Source organism: Cyprinodon variegatus, unplaced genomic scaffold, assembly GCF_000732505.1.
Source record: "Cyprinodon variegatus isolate N-32 unplaced genomic scaffold, C_variegatus-1.0 Scaffold831, whole genome shotgun sequence".
In the NCBI taxonomy this organism is placed as follows: domain Eukaryota; kingdom Metazoa; phylum Chordata; class Actinopteri; order Cyprinodontiformes; family Cyprinodontidae; genus Cyprinodon; species Cyprinodon variegatus.
The window spans coordinates 4,393-20,524 of record NW_015151284.1 but is presented as its reverse complement, the minus strand read 5'-3'; the positions used below and the strand labels follow the sequence as shown (position 1 = coordinate 20,524).

At 40.0% G+C, this 16,132-nt stretch overlaps 1 protein-coding gene across 2 annotated transcripts in view; it reads right to left on the bottom strand.

Moving 5' to 3' along the window:
* The window catches only part of kdm6b (lysine (K)-specific demethylase 6B), a 59,129-nt gene extending 43,729 nt beyond the window's left edge, over window positions 1–15,400 (bottom strand). The window contains exon 1 of one of the 2 annotated variants that reach the window (XM_015396962.1): window positions 14,834–15,400. The gene's annotated coding sequence lies outside the window, so the exon portion shown is untranslated. The remainder of the gene's footprint in view (window positions 1–14,833) is intronic. The other variant, XM_015396960.1, reaches the window with a different exon arrangement.
* Window positions 15,401–16,132: the final 732 nt, after the last annotated feature.

Sequence of the window (16,132 nt, the reverse complement as noted above, 5' to 3'; positions counted from 1 at the left end):
AAAAAACTCTTAAGACGCATTCTAGGCATCCGAGCATCTGATTTACACGCAAAGTCTATGTTGGATGCCATCCTAACGCACCAAACAAGAACGGAAAATTTCAGTAGGATCATAGTCCTGATTAACTCACTGCACAGGTTATGCTTTGCAGTGGACTCCGTCCCTTCAAAATTATGTTTAAACTATTTCTTTCCAACTCATTAAAGTAAATAAACCTGAACAACTGAAGCGTAGAAGCATCATGACCTGCATTTGACCCAACGTCAATATTTTTGAGTTTAAACGTATTGGAAGCCCAGAATGCGTTCAGTCTGAATACACCATCAAAGTCACAGTAAGATAGTTTAGCACACCTAGTGACCTCCCAAGTTAGCAATAACACCAATCCACCAAACACACAATTTGTTGCACTATTGGTGGATTAGCAGAACTTGGCACTGGTCATATTTATAATAATTTGTCTTTTCTTTAAATTGGTAAAATCCTATTTTTCAGCAAATTTGACACCCTAATACAGTGTGACCACCTATACTACTACCACTAGAATTAGAAAAAAAAAAGCTTAACTAGTAAATCTGGTAGAAGAAATACTAATGATTGAGTCATGATCTAATAACGGATAAAAGACCATAGAAAAAAAAAACCTCCCTATTGCATATTAGAGAAAAAATGAGGGTTTGTTATGTCCACCGACAAAAGACATTGGTCAATACCAACAGCATCATTGGAAAGACCAGGATGTTACATGTTCAGCTCTGCCTCGTACCAAGCTCTTGCCTATTCAGGTAAACATCAGGGGTGGCCAACGTGGCACAACCAACCAACGTTCATCAACATTATTCAGTCAGGATTCAACATGATATATTGGACATGTAGTCATAATGACTGTGGCAGAAAATAATATATAGACAGAATGTGCCTATCATCTCCACCGTCTGTCTCTTTGCTTTATGGTAATTACAGAGAAGGATCACAATTTGACAGTGATGTTTAAAATCTTCCCAGCATTTTCATGCAAAGCAGATTCAGACACACTCTGCAGCATATAGAGAGTGATATATGGCATCTCAACTGCACAATAACACATACACCCACACACATAATTCATGCACATGATCTCATTTCCAAGTCCCATGCAGAATACTGTGCTTCCACCCACACATACACATCTATTTTTCTTCCACACCAGATTGGCAGAAAACATACATCTATGCACAACGCAAGCAGGGTATCAGCCTGCTCCCTGTCCATCCCATCTCCGAACGCCCCCAACCCCAGATTAATTTCATCACAGAGCTGTACACCTGCCAGCCCCACAGCAAGGTCGCACACCTCAATTACCCTGCACGCTCCTGCACACACACAAACGCATAGCCAGGCTGGGGAGATAAGCGAGGAGGGGGGACGAGAGCAGATTTCATGCTACCCTGAACACTGGCTAGCATGCACCAGTGTTTCTGACATTTTATTTATGATGTGCAATGTTCTGTACCTGCCCTGTCTTCCCCTTCTTTATCTCCCTTTCTGAGTGTGTCCCTGCTCCATTATGGGTTGCGAAATATACAATGCACAAAAAAATAAAGATTTAAGCATAAATAATGCAGCGACCGCTTTTTGATTTGAAATGATTATACTTTTAATTGTTTTCAAATTGCACCAATTAGCTGCCTGCAGCAGTGTAACATAAGACATAATCATCATCTTAACATAAAGTCTATAAAGCAGGCTCCAACTTGAACACTGATGCATCTGACAAATGCAGTCAGATGCCATATTAAGGCCCTGCTGGTAAATGCAAGCTCTCTATTTGCAGTTATTCTGCTGTTCCCCCGTGCAACCATGGGAGGCAGCCAGCTGTGTTTGTTCTGTGAGCCAACATAGCTGCCATATGGCAACAGAGTACAGGACATAGAGCTCCTAGAAACTGCAAACACCAGGCGTTACACTCTGGTAGGGTGAAGAGGTCTGGATGTGTTGCACCCTTCTGAGGGGATTATTTTTTTGGTTTTTGCAGCAGGTTCACATTGGAACTCCACGCTGAAAAGCATTAACATGTAGGAATGTGGCTGTCAAAGTGGTAATAGGCGAGAGGTTTTTGTCTTTAACCCTTTAACTTTAAAATAAAGGCTAAAAAACCCATACCCAAATTCATAGAGATGCTGTTTTTGAACCATTTGGTGTAGATGTAAAAGCTTGGCGCCCTTGAAAAGAGTTTAATTTCATTTGACAAAGAAGGCCAATTGTTTTAACTAATAATACATGATTGAACTTTGATTGATCTCACATTGGAGAAGTTTACCTCTGCTTTTAACCCATCCCCTTTGGGGAGCAGTGGAATGCCATTGTGCAGCCCCCGGAGAGCAGTGTGGGGTTAAGGGCCTTGCCCAGGGACCCAAAGTGCAGAAGGCTCTGGGGATCGAACCAGGTACTTGCAACGTTCTCAGAGCACAAGCGCACTGCTCTAACCACTAGGTCAACACTCCCCCTTATGGAGTAATAAGATGTTTTATAGTGTTTTAAAAAAAAGTTTGAAATATCTTCCTGAAGGACACAGGTGTCCTCATGACAATGAAGGACTAAACAGGATAGTCGATGATATTCAAAGTCTGATGGATTATTACATGCATGAAAATCTCAGATTGGTGATTGGCCAAGACAGAAGATAATTTTTTTTAGAAGAAGAATTAATAAGTTGCATTGACACCACTCTTCAGTGGGGCAGTTGCAACTGAGAGGAGAGGGCTTTATTTGCAATACCACTGAGCCAGAGAAGATGCAACAACGTTGGTTAAGATTTAAGCAGTAATGAACACCATAGCCTCTTTGAGTACATGTAAGCTGTTCATTTAAGGTGCAAAAATAAGACGTTAGGGTGTGACAAAATAAAAGAGCAATGCGCTTTATAGCACAGTTGCTGTTTAGAGCATCATGGTCACATAATAGCACTGAAGTCATTGACTTGAAGCAACCTGCAAGATTTTCTTACACAAAAATTGTTTAACCTATCTGTCTATATTGATTGAATTCAGTCTGTAAAGTGCCTTGAGAAGGCGTGTTGTGAAATGGTGCTATACTGAAACTGAATTGAAACAGTAAATCTATGGAAATAGTGTTTCCATCTTTGTGTAGATAGATTCTACCTAGGAAATATCATCTGGGAAGACCTTGAAGTAAAGCCACTACTCCTTCACATGGAAAAGAACCAGATGAGTTGCTCCATGCATTTGTTTTACATGCTTTCTGGGTGCCTCCCTTTGCAGGTATGTCCTATACGGACGAGACCCTGGGCTACATCCAACTGTTAAAAGGAGGAATATATTCTTTTAACCCCTAAAAAATATGGTAAAAACACCCAAAATGAGTGTAAAAAGTGCTCCAGGGCAAAGGAAGGATGGATTCACAGTTGTTCAATTGATGTCATCGCTTACACACAAGAATATATTCAAGACTGCAGTTGTTTTAAGAAGTCCGCCTTAGTCATGGTGGTTATTTGACTGTCCTTTAGCTTCACCTTCCAGTTGCAACTACTCTGAGCTTCAACTAAATGAGGATACAAAGAGTTATCAATTGACACCCTCTACATACACTCAATATTCTAAATATGAGCTTTTACCAGAACAACTCTTACAAATACCTAATCTAGATCTTTACAATCCCTTTAAGGCAGAAGTTTCGTGCCTTAAATTAAAGATGCAAAAGGTGAGATAAAACACACCCTAGAAGCTTGTAATTCAACACACCAGAGCTAGAAATCCTAAGGGAGTAATTCAGACTGTTTGATGACCTCCTCCATCGACCAACCACGCCCAGTGTACACACTCACACAGACAATACTTACTGAAACTCCACATAAACACTAATAAAGACTGGCAACCATTTCTTTAAATCTAATGCCATCTGATTGCAGCATGTGTAAGAATCAATAAGAAAAGGTGGGTTAATTATTTCAAGGCATTAACTTTCAGATTGTTGAAGCTTCAAGACAGATAAAAGGGGATAAAAGGCAGGAAAAGAGGCAGACGGAAAGGAGAGACGGCTGTGAAAAGATAGGGGGGGTAGGATGTATTGCAAAGGGAAGGTGAGGGAGAGCAAAGGCACACCAAGGAGGGATGAAGGACTTCTTGACACAGATCGCGTTACACGTCTGGGGGACAAACATACACTCTCAGACCCATAAAGGCCTGAGTGTACCCACTGGCTTCCAGACACAATCACCCAGAGAGACACAGCTATACCCTCGTAAAAACACGCCCAGACAGACGCAGCTTTTACTGTTTTGGGAGATAAAGAGGCACATTTAGACTGTTCAGACACTGAGAACAAAGCTAGAAATGTGAAAATACTACAACGGAGTTTCACCAAAAACTGCAATTCAGCTCAGTAGTGACTTTCTTCCCTTAGACAAAGAAAAAGTGGAAGGAGAGACATATAAAAGCAAAGTAATCATGGTTGTTACACAACATTGAGTGGTCAAGGTTCAGTGTGGAACTGGGTTAAAGAGACGTGATGCAAGACTCAAGTATATCGAAGGAAGAACAGGAAAGACGTAGAAAAGAGCGTCAAACAACAAATTCTTGTTGTATATGATCCTTATGTACAAACCTGCAAAGTCTCGAAGTAATATTCGTAGACATTAAACATGTGTTTCCATAGAAATACAATTGGTTAATGCAGAACTGTTAACCTGCTAATCAGTTCAGATGAAAGGCCCTGGCTGATTGTGTGTGGGCACTAACTTGATTACAAAGGCAAACTTGGCTCAGGGTTTGACAAAAAATGCAGTGTTAAGCCAGATTTATCCTAATAAACCAGGTCGTATGCGTGTGTCGCATTTAATGCACATATGGCCCCCCGCTTCCGCAGACATGTCCCCAAAATTTTAGGTGACCGTAGACAGTGCCACAGAAAGTGTCGCAGGGAGGAGAGAAAGGAGGTCTCTGATTGGTCAACTCTACATCCTCTCTACACTATGTGTATTTTCTGCTTGGTACCTAATGGCAGGCAAATGGCTGTAGTGACGTCCAAAAGGCCTGGAACAAACTATACAAGTCATTAGTTTGTAGCTCTGTGCGACGTTCTGTTGGTTTGCACCCGAAGCCAAAACACGCAGCGCCACGGCAAGTCTTTCGGGAACACTCACGTGTGTCGTCCGGCGTTGATTGAGGGGTTGTAGATGGCGAACAAATTCGTCAACCGACACTCACAATCCTACCTAGTTTGCGATTGTCCCTCTTGCGTTGTGGCATGAAATCATAGCGCAGACCACGCTTCAAAATTGGGCATAAATCTAAAATATCCACGTCATACCTGTGACAAGCTCACTGCAACATACACAGCCCTTTACCCTTTATATACATTGCTACTTTACCATCACTGGTGTGGATGTCTGTAATGCATGTCTAGTAATGTATATAAATGTGTAATACTACATATTTCCTCCATATTTCACCAAAATCCCATCTGCAGACACAAGGATACTCATGTGCACACAGACGCAAACACACACAATGGAAATCTTTTGGTTAAATCAATGCCTTTCATAAACATATAGGGACAAAATAAAAGAGGACACAGTAAAACCAGAAACCTTCAAAGAGCCAGGGAGGGTTTGCTGGATGCAATTACAGAGTGGAGTAAAAGCAGTGTCTCTGCATCTTTATGGGAGCCTGTGTTCTTTGTGCAAACCCTACAGTCTGTTTGTTGTGGTACATATTTATTGTTCTCAGTTTACCAAGAGGAAAAGCTGCAAAAATAAGTCATAACATGAGCAGCAAACACAGATAGAAACTAAAAATCACAGAACAAAACCATATTTCTGTGTGCAGTATCTATTATTAGATTGAATTGTAGAAGTTAATATTCGATGCTAGACCCGCTCATTTCTCTCTCCTTTTATTAACACATATAAAGATCCATGTATTCTTTACTGGAGTGATGACACTTCAACCTTCGTGCAGCTTTTAGCAGATGTTATGTAAGACATGTTGTAAACTACAACTTTTCCGATGACTAAAAAGCAGCTATAAAATGGGATGTGCGTACGCACACACCTTAAACCATCATTTATGACCTAGCACAGAGACTAATCTCACAATATCTGATTACTAAGCTGTTATAGTGTAAGCCACCTTTTTTTAAATGGAGAGATAATTGAAACTGTTTAGATTTATCCACTGGCTTATTATATTAGTAGTAGTGGTTGTGTTTTGCTAAACATCTTTCGCCCTATTTATCAACAAATATTGGATAGTTCAAAATGTTCAGTGAAATGACTTTATATTAATGAAAAGAGACCGGTCTCTGACAAAAAAAAGAATGCCAACAAAAAAGTAGCCTGCTAAGCTAATGAAAAGCTAATGAAATATTGTTAGCATTAGCAAATTAAAGGATTTCTTGTGTTAGCATGCTAGTATCACGTTTTTGAAAAAACATTGTTGTGCATAATGTATATATACTGAAGGTTTTAGTCTTTGCAAGGTACTAGTTTAAGCTATATGTTATTCCTAACAGAGTTAAGTTAGCGTTAGCATTATGTCGCTAACAAACCCACCCCAGATGCACAATTTGTACTGTACTTCCAGCCTGCAGGGTGTTTTGGGATTTTTTTTAATAATTGCAGCTATTTTTGGTTTTACTGTATTTTGTCATACTTAAAATGAATACTAAATACTCTATATGAATGTGCTATAATAATGTCAGATGAGCAATATAAACAAAGGTTTTAAACGTATTCATTCATTTTGTTTGGCTGTGACATCATCCTGGAGAGAAATATCAGCGGTGCTGCTGCCATCAGCACCTTTTTATAGATGTTGGAGATCGGCCTGTTTTCCAGTGTAGTCCTGTTTCTCTGACTGTGGCTGGCTGGATGTGCTCCCTTCATCCTCTGACATGGGAGCTGGCTGGGAGCTTGTCTGCCTGGCTGTGGATGTATTTCTGGCTGGCCATGTGAGGTGATGGTGCAAATTGCACAGATTAGGTAGTGACAATGCTGATGTTTTTATTTTATTATCATGTAGACATGACCAGAGCATGCAGTGTTTCCATGCAAACACTGGCTGCTAATTTAAGCATATTTATACTAAAATGAGAGCTTAAAAATGAGCTGAGTTTAGAAGTATATAATATAATTTTATTTAATAAAGGTGATATTAAATGTCTGATATTTCAATATGCATCATGGTCTATGATTACATCATTTGTCACCGACCGACATTTGTTGTTTAAGAAAATATTTTAAAAGGGTAATTCTGTTAAAAAAGGAAAAGTTTTATAAACTTGGTCAAACAAATGTCACAAACTTGTACAGGATTACGCAGTGGGAATTCTTAGCAGTCTTTCTAAAGCTTTTATCTTATTTATATACAGAGTAAAATCATATCACATCGATTGAAGTTAAGAAATTTATTGAGATTTTAAGTTTTGGCTGTATTGTCCATACCTACTTGTGGTTTGTGAATTTCATATATATAACAACATTCTTAGCCAGCGGTCAAATAATGATAGTAGAAATATATGATAAAAAAAAAACAAAAAACATTTTAAAATAAATCATAAACACATACTATTAGTCATAGAAGCCAGTGAAGGTAAAATTATTCTATAAAAACAGTATTTGTAAATGCATTGAAAATTGTAATTTTAGCATAACCCTAACAATACAATCCAGGTAGTGATAGTATTTGATCATTATTGTAATAAAGTATGATGACTATTATTAGGTAATAATTAGGGGTTACTGTGTCATACGATGCACAACTTCATTCTGACCATCATCCATGTGTAAATGTTTTTGTAAATGACTGAATGTTACCGGTATGTAAAAACTTCCCGACTTAAAATTGGTTTACCACAACACAGGATTAGTCGCTTAAATACAAAACGTGAGAAATGTTTATATACTTTTGAATGTTGAATTCAACGCTCACTTCATCATGCTATCGACATTCATACATTTTTCTACAATCACTCTAAGTAATACAGCGCTACTGCAGTATTGTCGTAGAATTTGAGGTATTGTAGGTTGTATCAAGCAGTAACTTTAAGCATTCTGAAGTTTCTTCACTTCATCATGCTTACATTTCTAAATATCAAGTACACTCTAAATCACAATATGTAGCGTAAACATCCATATCAGCAAGGTGCATAATACAACAAAACAGTCTAAATAATAAGTTTGGATCTATCAAAGACGTTTTACTGAATTTCAACCAGCCAATTATATTTTGAACCAATGACATACAATATCTCACGGTCAGTCGCCTTGGTTCGGCTGGAAATCAAGGGTATCCAGCTGGTGTTGATTTCTTTATGGTACATAGCTTTGAAGTTCGGCTCTGAATGAGAAAGCACCTGTTAAGCATATCTGCGACTCCGATGTCCATAAAGGGAACATAATATAACAAGTGAGTTAACCAGTGGACATTTTAAACACAGCTTGAGACAACTGGAAACCATTATCTTGAAGCAACAAACTTCAGATTCCTTCCATCACACAAAGAAGCAATAATCATATTCCCTCTGCCACACTGTGTACAGTCAGTCTCCGTATGGCTTTATCTTTTGCTCCTACTGGCTTCATTTCCATTATTTCTCTCTCCTTTCACCTTCACCAGTAGTCTATGGGTATGCAGGGCTTTCTGCTTCTGTCTTTAATCAAGTTTCTGTTTGGTTTCTTTGTCTCTCCCTCTCAGCTAATCATACACAGCTACCTCCAAATGATAGCCTCTCTGTGGTAGATAATGGCTCCAAGGCCAAAACTAATCCGTTCGAGTCCTTTGACCCTACATAATTTGATTAGCGACCATAGCCTTTTGATAATTCAGACTGAGAAATCAGTGCAGCCTATGATAAATCAACAGAGGACTTCATTTAAAGAAGAATACAAGGTAAAACTTGGATTAAAAACAGAGCAAACAGCCCAAAAGAAAACGAATAAATTACTGACTTGTTTGCAACAAAGAATTATATAGCAAATGCAGTATGGTTCGCTAAAGCAAATGGCTTTTTGGACAAAGAATAAAGACAGCTGGTGCCACCCACTATATATATATATATATGCAACTCAACTCTGATTTCTGAATACATGGCACTCATGCAATTCTCCCAAACAAACAAAATACACACTCAAGACTCACTATTTAAACCCAGTGAACTCTGTCCTTACAGTTCTTATTTGCTTGTGCTTTTAGATTTTTTTTTATAGCACTGAAATTAGATAAAACTTAGTTCCTTGCCACACGATTCCACCTAAGTAGATTTATTTCTCCATTAATTAAATGATCAAAGAGCCACTTCTTTGCAAAAACTTGTCTCAATATATTGACACGAGCTGTTCTTAGCTAAGCTCCAGACACAACCGAGCCACGGCGCCAGCCACCCAGCCATCCTCCCCTCACCTCTACCCCTGAACCTCCTCTTCTCTCCTGCATGTCTACTTCACTCCCTCCCCGTCTTTAAAAGGCAAAATAACCCACCCATCCCCCCTTCTTCTCTACTCTCTCACTCTTTCTTTCTGCCCTTTTTTTCTTACCAAGGCAGAACACTCAATCATCCCCCTCCTCCTCATATCCCATTCCAATGAATGCACAATCTCCCCCTTCAGCTGTTTTGGGTGAGGGGGACTGCCCTAAGGCTGAGTAGGGGTAGGCAGAAGTGCAGCACACATGCACAGAAAATTTCAATCACCTAAACCACAATACCCTCCTTGCATGTGTGTTTGTTCACATCTGCAGAGGAGCAGCGAAGCATGGTGGCTGACAGATAAGGGGGGTAGGAGTCATCCTAATGGCTCTCTGTGCAGAATATGGCTCATCGCTGGGCTTCAGAATCATCTAACATAACATCCCAACCATCCATATTTATTCCTGCACACATTCTCTTACGGTTCACAGGGTCAACTCCTCCCCCAACTAATGACAATGCAAAATTGCTACCTACAGAAAAAAAGCTATTAAGGGACATAATGGAATCTCTCCTTTCATTTTATACATTTGATTATAGTTTATTTGCTAACTGAAGGCCTATTTCTTTTCATGTTGTTTTCTGCTGCATTATTAGTTTGTTTATTTTTATAAGTTTATAATAATTATTATTTTATTTATCTATTTTTACAAAGGATCTGGTAGAAAGATTCCTTGAGATAAAAGCCAGATTTCTTTAAATGACGGCTTGGAAAAACTCTATCCAGCTGACAAAATGACTAAAGCTCCCCGAAAGGCAGCAGGGAAGAATTTGCTCAATAAAGAAAATATATAAGAATATATAAGAACTCAATATAATGTTTAAGCTGATGTGAACAAATCCATTTAAATATTGTTGACACATGGACCTATGTCCATGTGTCAACAATATTTAAATGGTGTCAACAATAAACCCTGCTAAAGTCAGTCACAGATTCATGATTTTATCCTCCAATCCACTAGGTGGGGTTAAAACAAATGTTTGGCTACTGCATTTTTTTCTAGTTCCTAAGACTTCCTTCGGCTGCATTTGGACAGTTCCTTGTTTTTACTGCTTTGTTACATCTTCAGTATCATTTTTTGGGTTGCACCTTTCTTTTTTAATCACCTATGAGTGGTTGCCACACTGTGGGAAGCGCTTAAGGAGTATGGAGTGAGGGAGTGGAGCAGGAGTAAGATCCACATTGCCTGCATTCAGTCGGACCTATTCCCTGTGCATGTTTGACTCCAACAGAGTTGCCCTTTGTCATCAGGCTTGTTCATAACCTTTATGGACATAATTTCTAGAAACAGCCAAGGCCTGGACGGGGTCTGGTTCGGGGACTGGAAGATCTCATCCCTGCTTTTCACATATGATGTTGTTCTGCTCGATCCCCACTGCCAAGACCGAAAACATGAACTGCGGCGGTTCACACCAGAGTGTAAGGCATCCAGGATAAGGATCCGATCCTCCGACTACAAGGCCATGTTTCTCGACCAAAAAAAGTGGCTTTTCCCTTTTAGTTGAGGGAGAGTTCCTGCCTCAAGCGGAGGAGTTTAAATATCTTTGGGTCCTGATTACAAGTGAGGGAAGGGAGATCGATAGACAGATTCTGGTAGCTGCTGCTATAATGCGGACGATTCACTGGTCTATTGTGGTGAAGAGAGAGAGTCGAGTCTATGTTCCAATCCCTCACCTATGATCATGACCATAAGCGACAGGACAATCAGAAATACAAGTGACAGAAATATGTGTTCCACGCACTCCCTTAGAGAAAGGATGAGTAACTCGGTCATTTGGGAGAGGCTCATAGTAGAGCTGCTTCTCCTCCACATCAAGAAGAGTCAGCGGAGGTGGCTCGGCTGTCTTTTTTGAATGCCACTGGATACCTTCCTTGGGAGGTGTTCCAGGAATGTCCAAACAGGAGGAGGCCCTGGGAATGACCCAGGACACGCTGGAGGAACTATGTTTCTTGGCTGGCCTGAGAACGCGTTGGGCTTTCCCAACAGTGCTGAAGGAGGCAGGTCTCGGAGTCTCTGCTGAGACTGCTACCCCCACAACTCGGATGAAGCAGAAGGCGACCTGTAAAAGGATTGGTCACCACGACTTGTTTCCAGTCAAACTATAAAAAATTTCTGAACTGAATTACATAATATAAGAACCTTTTGGACCCCCACGAACAAGTCCGGAACATGTCTCAGAAATCAATTTTTCAGCTATTAGCATGTCTTGGTTAAATTCATTGGTTAAGAAATGGAAAAGGAGGTGTTTTTTAAAACAAACGAATCCCAAAAAACATTTTAAAGCATGTAAACAAGTGATAGCTTACCTTACATTCAAGATGATTTGTCATGAGATTTGTAAAATTACAAACTCCCGAAAATGTATCTTGCCAGAAGCCAACAAATGTGTTAGCCTTGATACAGGACCAATGAAAAACATTGGCATATATGATGTCAGCACGCCAACCAGAGGCAGAAGGCTGAAGCAAAACAAACACGGCTGCACCAGTTTCAGCTGGAATACCCTCCATTTCTTTTTGAAAAACCAGCAAAAGGAAGTGGTTTTTGCCTTTGTGGATGGTAAGATGTTTGCGAGTTCCTCCAGACGAGATTTCGTAAGAGTTTTAATTATTAGTTAACTATGTGAAAAAAAAAATCACAAATGTTATGCAACTCAGCTGCTACTGCTGCTGTGATTGGCTAAAAACTGGATATGGGAGACAGGTACCCAATCAGCTCCAAGAATCGCACTGAATTTCCCTCATTTTGGTGAACATGTTCTTCAGGAAGCTTCCCAGATATATACCAATTCAAAATTGCAATTTAATTGTACTTTGTATAGTAATTAAAATTTTAGCTTATGCCAGGTTGTGTGATAGCCAGTTTACTGTCAAACTCTTAAGGGAATTGAACATAAACCAATGTATGCTATAAATTGTGTCCAAGATTCACATGGACTTATACAACTACAATGAAATTTATAGTGTCATTTGCTCCAAGCAGTAGAATGTCCTTTCGCCCACATCCCTGAAAGAGAATTGTAATTACACATTACTACTCGCAATCGTGCAAGTTGAAATTTACTTTGAACCCACTTTGCTTTTTTCATACTGTTTATTTTGTACACATGACACTGCTTTTCAGGTGTAAATCATGTTAAATTTGACACATAATTGGCGTTGAACGGCTAACAAAAATATGAACACTGATCTTTTACAAAGATTTGCGCTTCATCTACTTTGATAATATCTTTGGCAAACCTAAAATAGGTCAATCAAAACACAGATTTAGGAAAGCCCAATCAAATCAAACCAAGCCCATACAACCGGCTATATTTTGTTATCAAAATGTTTTGCAACTTTGAGTACGTACAATTTGCTTCTGGACTAATGAATATCTAAAAAACCATGCAAACATCCAGTAATGGGGGAAGGACAAACTAGCTCATAACTCCCTGTTCCTTACCTTTACATCAGGACAGCTACTATGGTGATATTCAAAGATTCTTAAGATGGTTAAGCAAACAGTCAAACAAACCAGTTTGGCCTAATAGGACACGTCTAGATCCGGCCACAATAATGCATTTTTCTTCTTTCAACACAGTATACAAAAGTCTTGAAAACATTAAATCCAATGTTTCTAAACGTTAAATGTTTGGAATCATCCAATTACTTATTCCAAATATTTAGCCTAACATTTCACCATTTTGTATAAGGACTCCAAATTATGACTGAAAACCATATTGGTAATCTCCAAAGAAAGCATAAGAACACTTTGATGAGATAAGTGCTAATAATATTTTCACTAATGTCTTGTCAACCCAATTCTCCATTTTGGAATTAGCATTTCCGTTTCAGATTGATCAACTGGAGGAATTTTGACGATAAATATCCAGAATCCAGTTTTCACAGATTATGATCCATTTCTGTACATTAATATAATTTATAGTTGCCAATCTAACATGCTCACACCACATACTACCATTTACTCCAATTAATCATCCTTTTCAGGTTAAAGCAGCATTATTCTGCACAGCTCCTCTAAAAAACGTGCTTTCCTAATTGGGCAAGACTCCATCAGACAGAACAGCTATGATGTATTCCAGTCCACAGCAGGCGACCCTTGCTAAACCACGCCTGGCCAGAAACTACTAGATAACAGCAGCTGGACAGGAAACAGAGGAGAAGCAATAAATTACACAAAAAAAGAAGACAAAGCAAAATGACAACACAAGGAGCATTTTGTTTGGATCCAACAGTGAAGATGCTTTACTTTTGCTCATAGGATTGGAAAAAAAAAACTGAACAGAAAATGTGCGTTTAGGGCTAAAAATGTAATAGACCTTTTTGTGTGTTGAAATATGCAATGCGTGGGTCGATTGCCTTTATGCGAGTACAGAAAGGATCAGTTTGCAGTATTGCATGTGAGATGTCTTTCCAGGAATGTTTGAGTCTGCTGAAACGCAGGGGGTATACAGGCTTAATTAGGACAGGGACGTGCACGCTCAGTCCGCCGACGTTGGGCAATGTTGGCAGACGCCGGCACAAGTGTTGAGTTTCTCACACACTCGCTGGCAAAGGGGAGGAGGAGGAGCATGTACACACTCAAACTCACCAAGCCGGGTCCTGTGAGCCCTTTAATGTTTCTGTAACGCACACACAGATTTACAGAACTGCTGCTAGCCGCATGCAGGACCCATTGAAAGAGCTGAAAGCAGACCACAACTCACTGGAAAAGGACAGGGTAGACTTTGTTTACCCTGGCTTTGTTTGTTTTAACCTGATGGGAGCCGACATTTAAGAGACGCTTACTGTGGAAAAGTCACAAGGCTCATTTACAAAGAGAAGAAAGTACTGTTTGAAGTAAGACGAAAGAGATAATGAGATGTCAGTATTCAAAGTGGTATTCAAATCAGACAAATATGTTCAAATGTTTCAGTTTTTATCACTTCAAGAATAAGTGGACTATTTGGTCTCATGTAAAGCTCCAGGAGTGAATATGTAAACCATTACAGGATAAGAGCATCTAATGTATGGACAAGCACATAATAGCAAGACTAACCATTAACACGTTTTCCTAAAAAGACAACCAAGTTCTGGTTTGTTTTAGTGTGTCCCAATCATAAAAAAACTTTTGGGTAGCCCTGAGAGATAAACATTCAAGCAGTTCCACAAAGAAACACACACACACATATATACACACAGTCCCAGCTGGAGTAGACAAGCTCCCTTTGTGCTGCATTCCTCACGCCTTTCAGTCTGAGCACCAGCCTTTAGCTTAGCTCCATCTGCACGCACACATTCATACACAGAAGGGAGCAACTTTCTATTGCTTTTGTCTGCACAGTGGTAGCAGTCCAACAGCTGAGACGGATAGGAAGCTGGTCTTACCGTGTCCAGGCTCAGGCTGGCGAGCTGCAGCAGGGTGACGGTGCTGGCTCGGTGGGGTTATATCCCAATTAATAATAAAGATGATCATAAAAAAAATAAATGAGGCTTGTTGGTTAGAGAGTCAGCTAGCTCAGCAGATTCCCACAACCTTCCCTTTTCCTCTCCTCTCCACTCCTCTCCTCTCCTCTCTCCCTGCCTGTGCTCCCAGCTTTGTGTGTGCCTTGTATTTTCCCTTTAAACAGCACGGGTCGCCTCCCCCCACCTCCTCTCAGCACACACTTGCGCACTGAGCCCAGCACACAACGCTGCTCCTGAATATATGACACTCTTGTGTCAAAAATGTGCACTAGTTTTGTTCTCCTCCTTTCATATACGCTCCTTGTTCAGCAACGTTTGAGTATTTTAGGTAACAGGAAATCAATTTTTTTAAAATGATATGAAAAGAAAAAAAAAGAAATCCTGTTTCTTGTTTTCTCTGTAAAATAAAAAGTGATTCTGCTTTTAGATATTCACCTTCGCTGTCTATGCATCTTAATGCTCACCCTTTCTTAGTCTCCCTGTATTCTGTCTCGCCTATTTTTCCCCCACTCAGTAGTCAAACAAAGAGAGGAAAAGGAACAGAGCAAGCGCACACACATGCACAAACACATATATATACAACACACATTTGCTTGCTCCTGCTTGCCCCCCACCCCCCCTCACACATGCAAGCTTGGAGCCCAACCCCCCAGCCTGCCTTTCTCTGATTCTTTCTCTAAACACCACCTCTCCCCCTCCTCCAACTCCATCCATCCATCCATCCCTCCCTCCTTCTCTCTCTGCCTGATCTGGCCTCTTTCTCATTCGTCTGACACCCCCCCGCCTCCCTCCCCCTGAGTGAAACAGATGGGATTGGAGAGCAAAAGGAGCCTCTGCGTTTATTCTCCACCTCGATTTCTCTTCTTCATTAGTGTGATGTAAGCCTGATGGAGAAGCGCTTTGGCCTACAGTACAGTCAAAAGAAAACAAAAAAATAGATCAATAGAAATCCAGATCATCTTCAACCGGAGTTATAAAAGTCTTCACCAAATTTTGACTCACAGATGTGGATTTATGACACCGACATCTTCACACCCAACAGATGTGCGAAGTCGGTGATAAGGCTTCAGCATAAAAGAGCTGGCAAACATGTGGTTGGAGTGAGAACAATGGTTTTAAAAGTTCGGGTCCCACATGTGGTGTAACATTACCAGCGCAGCCCCATATCATACACTTAGCCACGCTCAAAACCAATAAAATGACTCTGAACGAGTTAGATCT